Below are 15,849 nucleotides of genomic sequence, written 5' to 3' on the forward strand. Positions count from 1 at the left end.
TAGCATTAACGCAAGTTGAATCCTCCCTTACTACTTCTCATGACAATGACACTGATCAAAGAACCACTCAAGTTGGAAGACCGGTTACTCAAGGAAATATCAAGGATATGATGAACCGTTGGGAAATGAATAAGTTTGACTTGAAAACAATAGTCGGTGAAGCACTACAATCTGGTCGACTACCGTTGGCAGTTCTTCAGCTTCAACTGTTGCGCCAGAGGGAATCATGTTCTGGTGATGATTTTGATGACGTTTTCTCCGAAGTTCATGAAATAGGAAGATCCATTGTTTATGATCTGTTAATGAAGGTACCCATAGCTTAAAAATGTGTCTCCCCATCATTTCCTGAAGTCTAACACATAATTTTACAGGGTGAAAGTGGACTGGCTGTAGCTACACTAGAAAGACTAGGAGATGACATAGAGTCGGACCTTAGACAACTTATGCAAGGTACTGTCAGAAGGTCACTTAGGCTACAAATAGCCGAGGAGATGAAACAGCGCGGGTACATGCGATCAAATGAGTGGAAGATGTTGGAGACCTTAGCACTGATTGAGGTTTGCTTCTGCATCCTGTTTTAGCTAATTGAAAAAATTCTGTTCTTACAATATATTTTGTTTCTGTTATACATTTTTAACACATAAAAAGAAATAAATGTTTGCGCGCTGTTTGTTTCCGCACTGATCAACCTTTTTTTCTTTTGTGGAAAAGCGTTTTTACCCAAGCAGCAGCTTCTGGGACACATATCTTGGCAGGGAGAACGTTATTCATGATGCTGTAAATATTGTTACACTTCCAGGGGAAGATAAACCAGTGCTTGCTCTCCATATTCGCAACCACCCTGCTATTGAATGTGGTGATGTTGATGGAGCTGTGCTTGGTTCTTGGGTGAACGTTAACGATTACGCTGATTTAAAGGAGTTCTCTCAAAGCAACCTTTCCGATGGATATTGGGTGTGTGCTGCTGTGTGGTCTGATGCTTGGGATCAAAGAACTGTGGACCGCGTAAGTCATGACTTGTCCTTTCACTTGTTAACTGGGGGATTGCACCTTCTTTCCGATAATAACCATGTGCTGTAGCTCATCATCTACAAAAGTGCAAAGGATTTTCTTGTTCTGTTAGCTCTTACTAGTTACTATTAATTATAAAATCAAGTGTTTTTTGCATTTTTTTCTCTATAAAATGAAGTGAGCATGGAAGAGTTTGTCACACTACTGATTCTGCCTAATTTGTTTTCCTTGCATTGTTCTTTTGTTTGCATTGAAAATGTTTATGATGTGCCATTTAATTAGCCATGGCAATATTTTTGGCCAGTTGAATATATTTTTGGCCAGTTGAATAAGATTATTTTTGGCCAGTTGAATAGATTATAAAGCGCGCTAAACTCTGGATTATGGTCTGTATTACTTATTTTCTTAACTATGGTCCTAAGATTCTTTTTATTGTATGTTCTTTAGATAATACTGGACCAGCCTTGTCATATCTCTGCTCAATCGGACCTCCCATGGGAATCTCAGTTTGAATATTTTGTTGCTCATGATGATGTGGGGGAAGTCTGCAAACTCTTGGACATGATTCCTGACAGTGTACTTCTAGAAGGGATACTTAGCATTAATGTGGACAATTCACGAGCTGGTTACAGCATTGTGTCTGACGTCAGTGTCCCTGATTATAAAATGTATATATGTGACTCAGAGGAGCTAGAGCCTGTTTGTATGGAAGTACCACATGTCAAAATATTCAGATCCTTGTCTAATCATGAATCAACATCATGGATGAGAATGCTAATGCAGGAACAACTGGCAAAGAAACACATCTTTATGAAAGAGTACTGGCAAAGTACTACCGAAATTATACCTTTACTTGCTCGAGCTGGCATACTTACTAATACAGCCAAGATAGGCCCCAAGAAAGAAGCTTCTATGCCATTAATTGCTTCAGAGATGCCAGATGATGAACGTCACCAGGCTTGTGAAAGAGCATTGCATAAACTAGTTATCCGTTTTTGTGTGCAATATGACTCTCCATACCTACTCAATCTCTATCTGGACAACTGCAATTTGATTCTCGGGGAGGACTCTATTCCTTTGCTCAAAGAAGGCCGCAGTAAGTCATACTGCATCCCTTTAGTTTATGATATTTGGAGTTCTTTGTGCTCAGCTCTGATTTAAACCTACCAAACTTGCTAATTTAATGACCCCTAGCAGTGGAATCAGCTGGTTGTGTCAAATAAACTTATTTCTTTTGTTAGGATACGCACTTGGTAATTTGGCTGTTACATGATTAGTGTTTATGTGGAGTCAAGTTTTTATGATAAGTATGGCGGGTTTGCTCCTGTTCAAATTTTCCATGATTCCTGCATGCAAGTAATTGGTTTTACATTATTCTTTGGAAAATACCTGAAGTTCAAGTTGCCAAACATTCCATTTCAGTGAGAATCTGCATATGCATGCTTCTCACCTGTTTTTTTCTGGTTTCCTGGCAAGTGACCAGTTGCCCCTTCTGTCTGCAAACTTGCTCTGTCTAATAGAGGACCAATTAATTTTTTGTCATAAATGCTACCCTGCACATTAACACTTCCATACCCAGTATCTTCTAGACGAGCTAGTATGGTGGTAATACAAACTATTATTGGCCGACCCGGCTTTGTCTGTTTGCTGATACTATGTACAGTAGTGGTAGACAAAGTACTTATAATACTGCCTTATGTTATAGATATAAGATTAAGCTGCTCGACCTTTTCCCAGTTTAACAAAAAATTATTCTGACTTTGTTATTATGTCATGAAATTTCTCAGGGTGATTGCAAGTGAGCACAATGGTTACTCTTCTCCAGAGTCAAAGGTTATGAGTATGAGGCATCCTTTTCTAACGCCCGTTGGAATCTGTCACAGACAATGGTTAATCATGGCAATCTAACTGCAATTGAGATAGATGAGATATTATATACTGTTGATGATATGGCTGAACGGATTGGGGAAATGTCTGCACTAGCTACCTTAATGTATGCTTCACCACCAATTCAAAAGTCCATATGCACTGGCAGTGTGAACAGAAATCGTGGATTGTCTTCTCAGTGCACATTAGAGAACCTAGGTCATTGTTTCCAGCAATCCAACCCTATGGAAGACACTTCGTTCCACCTGTTTTGGGCAAGATGGGTATGGCTGTCTAAATTATTCTCCAACTAATGGTAATCAAAATACAACTCTTTTCCCTTATTAGTTTTGAAGCCAACTACTCACTATGTCCTTTCTTAATAAAACAGAATAAGTTCAATTTCTTTTTCAGTTTCTGGAAAATCCGCAATGTCAGATTACTTGTGCTGGCGCTATAGCATTTTTTCCTCTGCTGGAGGAGACACTTCATTGTTGCAAATGCTCCCGTGTTGGTTTCCAAAGTCTATTAGAAGATTAATCCAACTATTTGAACAGGTTTATTTCTGCTTTTTGGATAGCATCTTGCAGCTAACATTTCTGAATTCCAGCATTGGTATCATTAAGCATTTAGTTCTACCCCATATGACATTAGTTGACTTTATGTTCTTATGACACAAGTACATGCGAATTGTTCCTTTCCTTCTGGAACAAATCTTTTCGGATGTTCCAAAGCACTTCTGGTGGATCAGTTGTGTTTTCTCTCAGTATCTTAGTTTTTCTCTATGGAAGTATTTAAAACAGTAATCACTCTTTCAAGAATGTTACCAAAACTGCACTGTTTTTGTGTTCCAATTTACGCCTAATTGCCCAAGGGCAGTGGACCAAAGTCAACAACATAAGCTGTTTGGCAAATGTGTCTTAAGCTCTTAGCCCCCTTTCAGTCTCTTCTATAACATCGTCTCTTTTAAAAAGATCTCTTCTATACCAGTGTACTCTAATTATGTATTAGAAAAATGTTAGTTTAATAGAGTGTGTGATTATCGGTTACCATGAAGGAAAGCACTATAAGATTCGAGACATGCAAGGCTAACTTAAAAGCAGTAAGGGTCTTTGAGATGCCAAACTTACTTCCCTCATATATATATATTTTGTGTACATGTAAATCTTGATCTTCCAGCAGCATTGATAGCAGGATAATTCTATTTTATATAATTGACCACAATCTGTGATCAGGGCCCTTTTGGGATGCAACTGCTATCGAGTGCACCGTCATTTGAGGAGTTATTTACTCATGGTGTCACTGACTACATATACAATACCACTGGATATAGTGAAACCAATGCGTTGTCCTTAGAAGCATCCATTCAAAAAAGTGTTGAAGAAGAACTATATTCTTCCCTTGAGGTACACTCTATCTTGTACTAATGTACTTAATACATTATTGAGAACAGATTCTTTGTTTTCTTTCTTGCATCACTTTTGCGCCATGTTACTTCTGTTATGGCGCTGCTAGAAGGAGGGCGCAAGAAGGCCGGCCGGGGGCCTTTTGCCCACGGCCGGGCAAGATGGAAGGATTTCCTTCTTAATTCTTGCTTGATTAGATTGATACATCTCCTCTCTTTATATAGAGAGGTTTACTTGACTTCCAAGCAAGGCTTACTTGACCCCTAAGCAAGCGACTCTTATCTCTAATTAACCCTAAGACTAACGGGCCCATTAGGCCCATTACGTACTCTAACACTACACCCCACCTGGACATGTAGCTTGTCCTCAAGCTGCAGCCTAACCAACTTATAACCATGACTCGACGCAACCCAAACCTAACACCTAAAAATAAGCCTTTTACATCTCGGCTTGTTTTATTATTCTCAACCTGAAATGGACTGGGACGCTTTATTTTGGACCCTTAACAAAAAGTGAACACCATCCGCACGTCGGACATGCACGTGTACAGCCACCTGGATCCCATGGACACCATCTGGACAAAAGGAGTGCATGTGTAGGACCACCTGGAAGTGGTCGCAAGAGTGACCAGCAGAGGCGCCCTTGCGGCGCCCGGTGACGGAATGCAGTGGTGCTACGTGGTGCGTTGTTGTCGGTGACACCATGCCTTCTTCCTGCCGGACGGCTGTTGGTCTGCACCGCACAGGGAAGAGTGGGGGGCTTGCGATGGAGAATGACGAGGAGGGGTGCGCTCCCCCAACCGCCAATGTCGCAGACTTGGAGGTCGCTGCCCGTGGGGAAAACAGCATGCCCAAGATCCCCGACGCAGTGGACGAGATCGAGGTCCTTTGCGCAGCGAAGCGCAACTGGGAGGAGCCGCAGCTGCAGACCACGCAACTCCCGCACACGCCGACGCACTAGGAGGCCGCGTGCAGCAGCCTGCAGCCTCACCGTCGCCGACACGTGGCAGGTAGTGATCCAAGCTGGAAGCGGTGACGGCGACGGCGGAAGCTTGATCTGCTGGATGGGGACGCCCTGGGGAAGCGGTGATGGCGACGGCGGGAACTTGATCTGGTGGATCGGGACTCCCGTCGGCGCGGTCGATGCGGGGCCGGAGCTGACCGATGATGGCTGCTGCAGTTGCAGCGGCTGCTGCGGCGGAGCGCCGGGCGCGGCGGAGGTCGCCAGGAGAGGTGGCTGCCACTGCAGCCAGGGCGGGGCGGTGGATGGCAGCTGCTGCAGCGGCCCAATGAGCGCGGCGGAGGCCACCTGGTGCGGCGGCTGCCACGGCAGCCAGGACGGGGCGGTGGATGGCAGTTGCAGCGGCTGCTGCAGCAGCCCGACGAGCGCGGCGGAGGCCGCCTGGTGCGGCGGCTGCCATGACAGCCAGGACGGGGCGATGGATGGCAGCTGCAGCGGCTGCTGCAGTAGCCCGGCGAGCGCGGCGGGGGCCGCTTGGTGCGGCAGCTGCCACGGCAGCCACGGCGGTGCGGTGGCGGTGATGGGCGGCGCAGCCGGGTGCGGCCCATAGGACCCGGCCAAGAACAGGTGGATCTCTTGGACCGCCTGTGTTAGGTCCCGCAGCGCCCCGGACACCTCCGGGGTGAGGACGACGGGGGCGGGCGCGACGGAGGATCCCGGCACGGGCAGGAGCGGGGCGACGGTCGTGACCGGCAGCGGAAGAGACGGGTTGGGCGGCGGTGAAGACATGATCGAACCGAAGCTAGCTGATACCAAATTGTTATGGCGCTGCTAGAAGGAGGGCGCAAGAAGGCTGGCCGGGGGCCTTTTGCCCACGGCCGGGCAAGATGGAAGGATTTCCTTCTTAATTCTTGCTTGATTAGATTGATACATCTCCTCTCTTTATATAGAGAGGTTTACTTGACTTCCAAGCAAGGCTTACTTGACCCCTAAGCAAGCGACTCTTATCTCTAATTAACCCTAAGACTAACGGGCCCATTAGGCCCATTACGTACTCTAACAACTTCTCTATTTAGAACAACAGAATTTTGTTTTGTCATGTTGAATGTATGCTAGTGCTCATACTTGGACACTGGTCAAGAATAGGAGATATACATACTTGATCCCGGCAAGAGCTAGTGCGGAGGATGCTTATCCATATAACATAAGCCCACCACTAGCATATACTATTTCTTAAATCCACACTGCATGTAATATTCTGAACTTAGGGTTATCGCCCCCAGTCTTGTTTGTGTTCTCTCACCGTATTATAGTGTTTATTTCCAAAGCAGTAATTTCATTATTAGTTAACTCCTCCCTTCAGGAGAAAGACTTGAGGGTGGAGCATCATTTGCACCGTGGCCGAGCACTAGCAGCTTTCAGGCATCTTCTTGGTAAAAGAGCTTCACAATTAAAATCAGCAAATGCGTGCCAAGTGATCTCCACACAGTCTGATGTTCAAGCAGATGTACAACTGATCCTAGCCCCTTTAAGTCAAACTGAACGATCAGTTCTTCTATCGGTATGTTCATGTTTCTGACTTGTTTTTTTCTCTCGAACAACTAGTTATACCAGTATCCATCAAAACTTTACACTCTGATTGAAAAACTTACTCTTCGAATAGACTAGTTATCATCATCATTCAGTTTTTGTTATTCTGATCACTAAGATGAATAAATATTGGAGAGTTTGGACTTCTAGTGAAGGTAGAGATGGGCATATAATCAAGAGCTACTTTATACAGATAGTACCCATTGGTCACTTAGAGGTGGCGATATTCCAAATCTTTTCCTGGATATGATATGCCAAAGTTTATTTTTGTCCCAGTTGTATCTTTTGATACCATTTACAAGAATGCTGAATGCCTAAATGGCAGAACATATAATCAACATAAGCTTCGGGAAGAAGTTCCATATACTATTTGTTAATTTGGAAATAATTTTTTCAGTTTCTATTGAAAATTCTAATGCTTTTTTCTTGGGTGTGCTGCAATATGTTATCATTTCTCCAGGTGGCTCCACTAGCTATCACAAACTTCGAGGACTCCACACTGGTTGCTTCCTGCACATTCCTGTTGGAACTATGTGGCATGTGTGCTAACATGCTCCGTCTAGATATTGCTGCTCTTCAGCGCATCTCTTCCTACTATAACTTGGCTCAACAAAATAAACAAAGTGAGCTATCTTCACCAAGGAGCTCTGGGTTACATGTGCTCTCCCATGGGGCTGATATTGCTCCTGCTCTTGCTCGAGCATTAGCTGAAGATTATGTCCAGTCTGATCATCTTCAGATTTTAGAGCAGAAGCAAACCTCTAGGGGTTCCAAAAGGGAACAACCATCACAGCCTCTTATTGCTATACTGGAGCACCTGGAACGAGCAAGTTTGCCATTATTAGACGAAGGTAGAACCTGTGGATTTTGGCTCTTGAGTGGCATTGGTGATGCATCTCTTTACCGGTCGCAGCAAAATGAAGCCAGCCACATTGGAATTTGGTTACAGAATTCTGTCTGGCGCACCATCTCCCATTAAGTACAAAATATCTGGCTTTACTGGCCAATGACAATGATTGGGTACTGACACATTTTTTATTTGTCTTGTGGGTATGTTATTTATTTTAAGTCCTCCCACTGATGATCATGCTTTTGGCAGGTTGGTTTTCTAACAGAAGCCCAGAGAGCTGGTTTTCCAATTGAAGTTGTTATCGGAGTGGTATTTTTTTAATCATAAATAGTAAGCGTTTTGTTGATTGACAAAACACTATTCTCATCTCTTCTCCCTGGTATTGTGTTCAGGCTTCCAAAGAGATAAAGGACTCAAGATTGAGGACTCATATACTAACAGTTCTGAAAAACACGTTATCAAATAGAAGGAAATCGTCTAGCAATGTACCCTCAGGTAGTAGGGATCCATCTCTCTTGTCTGTTGATGGCGACGACCCCATGGAACTTTTCTGCATACTTGCTGTTTGTGAAAGGCAAAAGAACCCCGGGGAGGCACTTCTGAATAAAGCGAAACAAATGCAGTGGTCTTTATTGGCGTTGATTGCTTCATGCTTTCCAGATGTAACTCTTCTCTCATGCTTAAGCTTTTGGCTTGAGATTACAGCTGCAAGGTAATTCATTGAGCATTGTAGGGGTTTGATGCATGCGACATTTTGCAAGATTCATTGCTCTTGTTGTGTAATTTTGTTGTGTTGGCATCTATTTCTTGTCTTCAGGGAGTTGTCCTTAATCAAGGTGGACGGTATTTCCTCTAAAGTAGCTAAGAATGTTGGATCTGCTGTTGAGGTCACAAATAAATTGCCAAGCATGAGTAGGAATGTTGAATATCGTTACAACAGGAAGAATCCAAAGCGGAGACGGTTCTTGGAGGCCTCTCCAGATAGCTTCAAATCAGGTTTTTCGCTGGACATCGCAAGTGGGCCAAATGGTACTGCAACTTCCAATCCTTCCGATATTGATGCTCATCAGGAAAGAAGAAAGCCCACCTCTGAAGAGACTGATATTCCAGTTGATATTGATGAGAGGCTTGCATCTTTATCAAGTATAGTAGCAGTGCTGTGTGAACAACAGCTGTTCCTACCGTTACTTCGATCCTTTGACTTGTTTCTGCCATCCTGCTCCCTTCTCCCCTTCATTCGTTCTCTTCAGGTTAGTAGAAACAGGCCATTTATATATTTTGCTAGTTGTATACCAACTAACATGAGCATTTTGTTTGTGTTACCTTGAAGGCATTTTGTCAAATGCGCTTGTCCGAGGCTTCTGCACATTTGACATCATTTTCAGCAAGGATAAAAGATGAAGCCTCTCAATCAAACTCATTCAAAGAAGCATCATCAATAACAGGATGGGTAGTTGCTACAGCTGTAAAAGCCGCAGATGCCGTACTCTCAACCTGTCCATCACTTTATGAGAAGAGGTGTTTGCTACAGCTCCTTGCAGCGGTTGATTTTGCAGATGGTGGTTCTTCGTCAGCTTACTTCGGCCGCAGTTATTGGAAAATCAATCTGGCTGAACCGTCCTTATGCAAAGATGGTGATATCTACAAGTGGAACGATTCCATGGATGATGCTTCTCTCCTGGCAGCATTAGAGAAGGATGGACGATGGGAGGACGCTCGTACTTGGGCAAGGCAACTGGAGTCGAGTGGCATAGCTTGGGAATCTACTTTTGATCATGTGACGGAATCACAGGTTTTGTAACTTTTTATCCTTAAGTTTCTCTATGGCTCATAATTTAATATCTACTCACTAATATCTTATGATTTATTCTGATATACATCTGTCCATTGTCTCAGGCAGAAGCTATGGTTGCCGAATGGAAGGAGTTTCTCTGGGATATTCCACAAGAACGTGCAGCTTTCTGGGGCCACTGTCAGTCGCTTTTCATGAGATATTCTTTGCCACCTTTACAGGTACCGTATTTGATGATTGAATCAGTGAAATGCATATGTGATCTCTTATCCCTGTAAATTCCGTGTGATGGTAATGCCCATTCAATTATGTGTGCAGGCTGGATTATTTTTCCTTAAGCATGCTGAAGCATTAGGGAAAGAGATACCAGCACGAGAGCTTCATGAAATACTTCTGCTATCTTTACAGTGGCTTACTGGAACTATTACTAAATCCTCTCCATAAGATCCCTTGTAATCTATATTGATGTATGCTCATTCGTATCTTCTTCTTACCGATATATACATTTTTTGCAGGGTATATCCTCTTCATCTTCTCCGGGAAATTGAGACTAGGGTTTGGCTCCTGGCAGTCGAGTCAGAGACTCACTCTAAGGCTGATGGCGAATCTTCTGTTGTTTCTCAGAGTCTAGCTATTGGAAACAGTACCAGTATTATAGAACAGATTGCTGATGTCATCACAAAAATAGACAGTAGTATGAGTTTGCCAAGCATGAAAGCTGCAGAAAGAAATGGTATGAGGGACAATAACTTATCAAACCATCAACATTTGCATCTCTTTGAATATAACAGTGAAGCAACAACAACAACAAATAATGCAAGAGCAAAGCGAAGGGGCAAAACAAATCTACCACTTAGACGAGGTGTCACTGATAATGTTGAAAGTAGCACCAATGATTCTGATGATAATTCTAAAGTTTTCTTTCGTTCTAAGATTGGAGAACAAGCAAGAAATTTACTATCTGAAGAGGAATTTGCAAAGATGGAAGCGTCTCTGTCTGGTTGGGAGCAACATGTCAGGCCTGCAGATATGGAGAAGGCTGTGCTCTCCTTATTAGAATTTGGGCAAATAACTGCAGCTAAGCAACTCCAACAAAAGTTATCTCCATCATATGTTCCTGAAGAACTTGTCCTTGTTGATGTTGCGTTAAGAGTTGCAAATGACGGTGGTGATGGAGAGATCAATTTATTATCCTTCGACACAGAAGCCCTTTCAATACTTCAATCTCTCCAGATTGCAAGTGGCAGCAATATGATTGATCCATCACAGGTTTGGTTATACTGTTGCATTCATTTTGCCAGAAGTTTCTGTTAACACAATGACCATCATATGTCAACAATTATTATTTACATTAGTTAAACATAATAAGTTAAATTACAGTTTAATATGTCTGCTTGCAATTTTTCCTCTTCTGGAAAAAGGCACAAAGAACAGCAGTATTGTCAAACACGAAAATAGATGTAATGCATGTTTACATTTGCTCAGGTGTTCTATCCAGTGTATGGGTTCTGGGGCGGAGCTTCAATTTATTTTTTGCATGTTGCATGATAATGTTAACATAGATAGAATGAATACTCTTGACATGATACATGTATGTTACTTATATTCTTAAAACACTGATCTGACTATGGACAAACAAAGACTAGGGTGGAGAGCTTCAATTTATTTTTGGCATAATTTACAATGAACTCCTGACATGACGCAAGTGTTTTACATAGCATTTGTGTTCTGAAAACACTGGCCATGCGCATGAAAGAAACACCATATGTTTTCTCTAGTTTATTGGGCTTGCACTGTTTAATTTGCCACAAAAGTTACATATAAGGTCAAAAGGCTATAGCTTTCATCCAATTTTCAATCCATTTTTTCTTGTAGTAAAGATTACACTATGGTTGTAGTTGAGTTAGAAATATTTGCCTGTGGTTTGCTGGGAATGAATGATCTTTATGTCGAGAGTATACAAATAATTCTCCAACAACATAGTTGCAAGCTGGCAGCTGTGTGCTGTTTCTCTAGTCAATAAATATCGCAAACTGTCGTCCAGATTAAATATTGGTGTGAATTTACAACATAGTTGCTTGGTACATCGAAAAAGTTCTCATTGCGTTTTGGAAACAGACTGCTCTCATTAATGTTACATATTGGCCTGAACAAAGAAAATTCTGCTTTTAAGTTGCTTCATGACTTTGTACATGTCGGCCTGAACAATCCTTGTGAATACAAAGTCTCTAATCCAGGCGTGGAATTAAAAATGTGGCATCTAGTGCTAGTAGCTTAGGCCTAGGATCTGGTCAATATTAGCCATTGCTTTGGTCCATAGTTGTAATGTCAGATTCGCTATTTTTGTATGATAATTTTTGTTGGTATATGTTGACTAGTAGTGTACAACCCACCAATCAGAATGTTATTTCATCTCAGGCTATGGAGAAATTAGCCGTGAAGTGTGGCGAGGGGCGCGGACGGGCTCTTATTAGGAGAATAATAGCGGTTGTGCAAACTGCAAAAATACTGGGACTCCCATTTTCTGAAGCATTTGAGAAACAGCCAATTGAACTTCTGCAGTTGCTTTCACTGAAAGCTCAGGATTCTTTTGATGAAGCTAAATTTCTGGTGGAGACACACATTATGCCTGCATCTAGCATTGCAAGAATTCTTGCTGATTCCTTTCTGAAGGTCTGCTCAGTGCACTTTGTTTTTGGTGAGGAAAACATGTATTATGTTAGATATCTTGACTGATACGTCCAATAATTGCAGGGGCTTTTAGCTGTCGTGGAGGTTATCTGGACTCCCAAAAAGAAGAAGGCCCTGCACCACTATTGTGGAGATCAAGTGACTTCTTGAAGTGGGCAAAACTATGCCCATCAGAACCAGAAATTGGCCACGCTTTAATGCGTTTGGTAATGACTGGGCATGAAGTACCGCATGCTTGTGAGGTTTGTGTGATCTGGTTTCAGTTTTTTAGTTTACTAGATGATACCCCGCATGTTGTTGCGGGAATGTTTTGCAATATAGTTCATTAAGATTTGGTTGTATGGAACATGAATATTTAGAGTAATAATTTGAAAACTAAAACTAAGAATACATATGATTTATTGTGTTTGATTATTGTGTATTTGTAAAGTTTTTATTAAATGTAAATAGCATAATTGATTGAAAATTATCATGCATGTTGACGTGTGGTTTTTCCTATGCATAGTTGCATGTTAAAGTGGGTCTTTTCCTATGCATGTTGCGTGCTGAGGTGGCATGCTTGCATGTTGAGAGAAATAGATTAGTGGGGGTTATGGCTATTTAGATATAGAAGATTCAAACTTTGCAAGCATTCCTTCCATCCCCTGGACTGGCGGTAACTGGCCTAGAGAGGTGATGTAACAGAGTGATGTGTGGAGATGGTATGTCAGCTACACTGGGGGGTGCACACCGAGGTTTTTCATGGTTAACCTGTCCTCCAGCATCTTGGGTGTTAGGATAGTCTGGTGGGGCTGGCGAACAATACTAACTGTATGTGTGTGTGACAATGAGTTGTATATGGGAGGTAGTTTGGCAGTGGGGTGTTGAGCTGCCAACACCAGGCAGATGTGTTGGAGGGCATTGAGGTACTGATAATGCAGCCAGACAGGCTGGTGAGTGCTGCTGGTGCCTGCAACTTTGACGGGGATGGGGCACAGAGACAAGTGAAGGAGGTGTGTCTGCTGGATGATGGTGTTTGTGTTGTGGAGTGATGTGGAGATGAAACTGGAATGTGGTTTCTGCCATCTAATGGTGTTCTGCTTTCGTGCCATTTTTTGAACATTTGTAGTTAAAGATTAGAGATGATGAGGTTTAAGCGGTGAGCTAGGGCTTTGAAGACTGGGACTGGGTGTCAGAAAAACTGCAACCGTCCAGTTCTGGTTTCTGGGCCGGTAACCGGTGGTTTTCTAAGCTTTGTCTGTACCCATTCTCTCGTGATTGAGCTAATATGTTGGAAGTGAAGAACCTTATTCAAATGACATTTGCAGTGTCAAGCTATACTTTTTATATGAGCTGTGCATTGTATTTATTTCAGTATTTTTAATGTTCAGGTTTGGTTTGAGAATTTGCTGATTTCTTGCTGTTCTTTACCGTCTCTAAGTCCATGCCAAATGTTGTTGCAGGTTGAACTCCTTATACTGTCACATCACTTCTACATGTCATCTTCTTGTCTTGATGGTGTGGATGTTCTCGTCACGTTTGCAGCCAACAGAGTGGATTCATATGTTTCAGAGGGGGATTTTTCTTGCTTAGCTCGCTTGATAACTGGAGTGAGCAATTTTCACTCCTTGAGCTTCATCCTTTCCATCCTTATAGAAAATGGCCAATTGGAGTTGCTACTTCAAAAGTATTCTTCCACTGACACAGCCACAGTGGCACCTGCATCAGTTTGAGGGTTTAGGTTGGCTGTTATTACATCACTGAAACATTTCAACCCAAATGATGATGAGGCTCTGTCTCTGGTATATGTCCTCTCTCTCTCTCTCTCTCTCTCTCTCTCTGTAAATGTAGAATGGGAGTAGATTTAGGTGCAAAGACATGTTTAGCACATTCCGTAAAAAAAACTTTGTTAACCACATAAACACTTCTGGGTATCATTGTGTTTTGTGTTAATTATTTTGTAAAGAATAGATGGAAAATCCAACATAAGAAAGTTAACCCAATATATACAAATGTTGAGCAAACCCTTTTTCAGGATCTAGATCTATTGCTTTGCTGAAGCATAAAATCTGTTGATTAGCAGCCTATCATGGCAGCTTCTCATTAGTACGAGGCGGAAATGAAATCTGTTGATTAGCAGCATGCCATGCCAGTTTTTAATTAGTATGGAACAGAAATGTACTGAGCAGTAGTAGCTTGTTTGGGGGCCAGAACCATCTGTGCAACTACATGAAGAACAAAAAATATACAAGAATTTGTGATTTTGGTTTCCATCATACTTGCGGTGTTTCCTTACAACTTGGCTGTCGTCATTACGAGATAAGTCTTTCTGCTGTTTTGTTATGCCCCCTTCAACATATGTGTCTGATGCAGGTATACAAGCACTTCGACATGAAACATGAGGCGGCTTCCCTCCTTGAGTCGCGTGCAGAGCAGTACATGGAAAGCTGGTTAGATCGGCATGATAAGGAACGACGGAATGATGAGCTCCTTAAGGCTATGCATAACCTTGTACAGACTGCTGAGATTCTTTCAACAATTGACGCTGGCCAAAGGACACATCGTGCTTGCGCTCGTGCTTCTCTCCTATCTCTTCAGATCCGAATACCTGATCTTGTATGGATTGGTTTTACAGAAACCAACGCACGCCGGATTTTTGTGGATCAATCTAGGTTCCAGGAGGCCCTCATTGTTGCCGAAGCATACAGCATAAATCAGCCAATGGAATGGGCCCCAGTCTTCTGGAACCAGATGCTGAAACCTGACCTCATCGAGCTATTTGTGGCTGAATTTGTACTAGTTCTGCCCCTGCACCCACCAATGCTCGTGGAGCTTGCGAGATTTTACCGGGCAGAGGTTGCAGCCAGGGGCGACCAGTCGCACTTCTCAGTCTGGCTTTCACCTGGAGGCTTGCCTGCTGAGTGGGGAAAGCATCTCGGCAGATCATTCAGGAGTCTGCTGCGTCGAACAAGGGATATGAGGCTGAGGCTGCAGTTGGCAACTCTGGCAACTGGGTTCAGCGATGTCCTTGAGGGCTGCAATGCGGTTCTGGACAAGGTCCCTGAGAACGCTGGGCCGCTGATACTGAGGAAGGGCCATGGGGGTGCATACCTCCCTCTCATGTAAATCATCTCTTCTTTTTGTCTCCAAAAGGTGGATAAATCTTACAGGAGTGTATAGCACAACGGCAAATGTTTCATGCTTAATTTGGCCCAGTCGCCCGGCAACCATTTTCCCTCTTCCTCTGAATTCTGTGACGTGGATGGGGCCACTGGGGCTTCCGGTTTGTATATAAAGCATTTTGAGCCTATAGGTTGGACACACCGCCAATTGGAAGTCAATTTTGCAGCCTATTCGGCAGAGACGATTTTCCTGGCATGGCTGGTGACGCCGTTTCTCCATCCATGGACAGACGATGTTTGTAATGTATGCTACATTGTATATTTGTATATCAATCCAAACTATGCAATTTTCTGGATTTTGATCTGTGGTTTGCGCCTTTTCCAGTCTCCATGCAGGGTTTTTCTAAGCATGTTCGTTTGTTGCCGGGTGAAGTTTTGTACTCCTGTTTCTTTTTTACTTCATGTATAAGGTTTGCTTGAAGTCGAGCTACGCAAAGTTTGACCAAATTTATATAGAAAAATATCAATATCCAAAATACTGAAGTTATATAGTATGAAAATTATGATGCATTCAAAGATATT

General features: G+C 42.7%; 1 pseudogene; it reads left to right on the plus strand.

Moving 5' to 3' along the window:
- The first annotated feature begins 125 nt into the window (after positions 1-125).
- LOC125546904 lies at positions 126-15,626 on the plus strand (annotated as a pseudogene).
- The last annotated feature ends 223 nt before the right edge of the window (positions 15,627-15,849 follow it).

Source organism: Triticum urartu, chromosome 3, assembly GCF_003073215.2.
Source record: "Triticum urartu cultivar G1812 chromosome 3, Tu2.1, whole genome shotgun sequence".
NCBI lineage: Eukaryota > Viridiplantae > Streptophyta > Magnoliopsida > Poales > Poaceae > Triticum > Triticum urartu.